The sequence below is a fragment of the Salvelinus sp. IW2-2015 genome, linkage group LG36, assembly GCF_002910315.2.
Source record: "Salvelinus sp. IW2-2015 linkage group LG36, ASM291031v2, whole genome shotgun sequence".
NCBI classification, from domain to species: Eukaryota; Metazoa; Chordata; class Actinopteri; order Salmoniformes; family Salmonidae; genus Salvelinus; species Salvelinus sp. IW2-2015.
The window spans coordinates 20,067,051-20,070,992 of NC_036875.1; positions in this window are offsets into that span (position 1 = coordinate 20,067,051).

Consider the following 3,942-nt stretch of genomic DNA (forward strand, 5'->3'; position numbering starts at 1 on the left):
CGTTCCCCTCCCACCCACCACACAACACAACATATCAACTCCCCCACCCACCACATCACCACACAAACATATCAACTCCCCCCCTCCACCCACCACACACACACTACAACCATAGTCCAACTTCCCTCCCTCCCACCCACCACACACACACAAACATATCAACTTCCCCTCCCCCCCCACCACCCACCACACAAACACAAACATATCAACTCCCCCGCCCACCCATCACACACACACAAAACAATATCAACTTCCCCCCCCACCCCACCACACAACACAAACATTATCAAACTCCCCCCTCCACCCACAGCAACATACACACAAACATATCAAACTCCCCCCCCCACCCAACCGACACACAACACAAACATATCAACTCCCGCCTCCACCCACACACACACACAACATATCAACTCCCCCCCCCACCCCACCACACACACACAAACATATCAACTCCCCCCCTCCACCCACCACACACACACAAACATATCAACTCCCCCCCACCAGTCACCAACACACACAAACATATCAACTCCCCCCCCACCCACCACACACACACAACATATCAACTCCGCCCCCCACCCACCACACACACCAAACTAATCAACTCCCCCTCACCCACCAACACACAACAAACATTTCAACCCCGCCCCCCCACCCACCACACACACACAAACATATCACTCCCCCCCCCCACCCACGCACACAACCACACAACACATATCAACCCCCCCCACCACCCACACACACACACAACATATCAACTCCCCCACACCCACCACACACACCAAAACATATCAACTCCCCCCCACCCACCACACACACACAAACATATATCAACTCCCCACCCACCCACCCACCACACAACACACAAAACATATCAAAATCCCCACCCCCCACCCACCACACAACCACAAAACATATCAACTCCCCCCTCCACCCACCACAACACACACCCGAAACATATTCAACTCCCCCCCCACCCACCCACAACACACACACAACATATACAACTCCCCCCTCCACCCCACAACACACACAACACAAACATATCAACTCCCCCCCCACCCACCACACACACACAAACATATCAACTCCCCCCCCACCCACCACACACAACAACATATCAACTCCCCCCTCCACCCAAACCACACACACACACAAACATATCAACTACCCCCCTCCACCCTGATCCAGCACATTCACACATAACATATCATCCCCCCCTCGACCGCACCACAGCAGGCAGCAGCAGGAACATATCAAACTCCCCCTCACCCAACACCACACACAACAACGATATCAACTTTTCGCTCCCACCCACGGCACACACACACAACTATCATATCCCCCTCCCCAACAGCCACACAACGACTATCAATGCCCCCCACTCAAACATATCACAAACTTCAACCCCCTCGCCACCCACGCACACACACGAACAGGGACAATCAACCCCCCTTCCCCCACCCACCACACACACACAAGCGCATCCATCCATGTATAAAAACACCCACATAATCGCAAAAACATGTGAGCGATTGGCATGGAAACACAGGTGTAAAGGTATGTAGACATGCACAGTATGACAGTGAGTAATGAAATACCTTACAATTACTGCTGCTCTCTCTCAGACTATCCTGCCTCTCTCTCTCCTGCCTCTTTCTCTCTCTCCCCTGCCTCTCTCTCGCTCTCTCCTGCCTCTCTCTCTCTCTCCTGCCTCTCTCTCTCTCTCGTGCTTCTTTCTCTCTCTATCCTGCCTCTCTCTCTCTCCGGTCTCTCTCTCTCTCTCTCTCTCCTGCCTCTCTCTCTCTCTATCCTGCCTCTCTCTCTAAGTGGGATGTGATTGTGGTTGACATGCCTGAAGCCTTCTGGCTCTCCATCCATCCCTCTTATGGCCTTCTAAATGTCAAAGCAGGAATGTACAAATATAATTGCCATGGAGTGATCCCTTCACGCGACTTCCCCTACTACTCCATCCCCCTTCGCCCTCCTTCCCTTCATCCTTCCCTCCATCCATCCATCCATCTCTCCATTCTATGTGTGTGAAAGCGTGACTGGCAGATCCTGAGGTACATGCCTGAAACATGCATGCTTTTTTGTGATGCTTAAACCGCTACTGAGAAGGGACCAGTGCCTCACAGACACACACAAACACAAAGATATGAGAAATCTGCAAATATAACACATACAAACACAAAGATATGAGAAATCTGCAAATATAACACACACAAACATGCAACATAACACACACACCATGTCAGTTTTGTCCTCCGGCAGGTTCTGTCACAGTCTCACTACTGAGAAGGTTCACTTGACTGTGACACTGTCACTGCTTGTATAAAGAGAGAAAGAGGGAGAGGGAGAAAATAGAGAGATAAAGATGAAGGTAGAGAGAGATAAAGATTGAGAGATGAAGGTAGAGAGATGAAGATATAGAGAGGAAGAGAGAGATTCATATAGAGAGATGAAGATATAGAGAGGAAGAGAGAGCATCATATAGGAGAGCAGATAATAGGGATAATAGAGAGAGGAAGAGACGAGATTCATATAGAGAGATGAGAAGATTATAGAGAGGAAGAGAGAGATTCATATAGAGAGATGAAGATATAGAGAGGAAGAGAGAGATTTCATATAGAGAGATGGAAGATATAGAGAGGAAAAGAGAGAGATTCATATAGAGAGATGAAGATATAGAGGAGGAAGAGAGAGATTCATATAGAGAGATGAAAGATATAGAGAGGAAGAGAGAGATTCATATAAGAGAGATGAGAGATTGATAGAGAGGAAGAGAGAGATTCATATAGAAGAATGAAATATAGAGAGGAAGAGGAGAGATTCATATAGAGAAGATGAAGATATAGAGAGGAAGAGAGAGATTCATATAGGAGATGGAGATATAGAGAGGAAGAGAGAGATCATATAGAGAGATGAAGTTAGAGAGAAGAGAGAGATCAATAGAGAGATGGAGTATAGAGAGGAAAGAGAGAGATTCATATAGAGAGATGAAGATATAGAGAGGAAGAGAGAAGATTCATATGAGAGAAGAGATATAAGATCTATAAGAGAGAGAGAAGGAGAGAGAGATTCATATAGAGAGATGAAGATATAGGAAGGAAGAGAGAGATTCATATAGAGAGATGAAGATATAGAGAGGAAGAGAGAGATTCATATAGAGAGATGAAGATATAGAGAGGAAGAGAGAGATTCATATAGAGAGAGAAAGATATAGAGAGGAAGAGAGAGATTCATATAGAGAGATGGAGATATAGAGAGGAAGAGAGAGATTCATATAGAGAGATGAGATATAGAGAGGAAGAGAGAGATTCATATAGAGAGAAGGAGATAGGAGAGGAAGAGAGAGATTCATATAGAGAGATGGGAGTATAAGAGAGGAGAGAGAGATTCATATAGAGAGAGATTCATATAGAGAGATGCGAGATAGAGAGAGATGGAGATAGAGATTGCCACTGTAGATAGAGAGATGTTTTTTTCTGTTTTTTACAATTTAATCCTAGTAAAAATTCCCTGTTTTAGGTCAGTTAGGATCCCCACTTTATTGTAAGAATGTGAAATGTCAGAATAATAGTAGAGAGAATGATTTACTTCAGCTTTTATGCTCTTTCATCACATTCCCAGGGGTCAGAAGTTTACATAAACTCAATTAGTATTTGGTTGGATTGCCTTTAAATTGCTTATCTTGGGTAAAACGTTTCGGGTAGCCTCCACAATAAGTTGGTGAATTTCGGCCCATTCCTCCTGATAGAGCTGGTGTAACTGAGTCAGGTTTCTAGCCTCCTTGCTCGCACAAGCTTTTTCAGTTCTGCCCACAAATGTTCTATAAGAGGATGGGTCAGGGGCTTTGTGATGGCCCACTCCAATACCTGACTTTGTTGTCCTTTTTTTTTTTTTGTCCATTTTGCCACGACTTGGGAGTATACT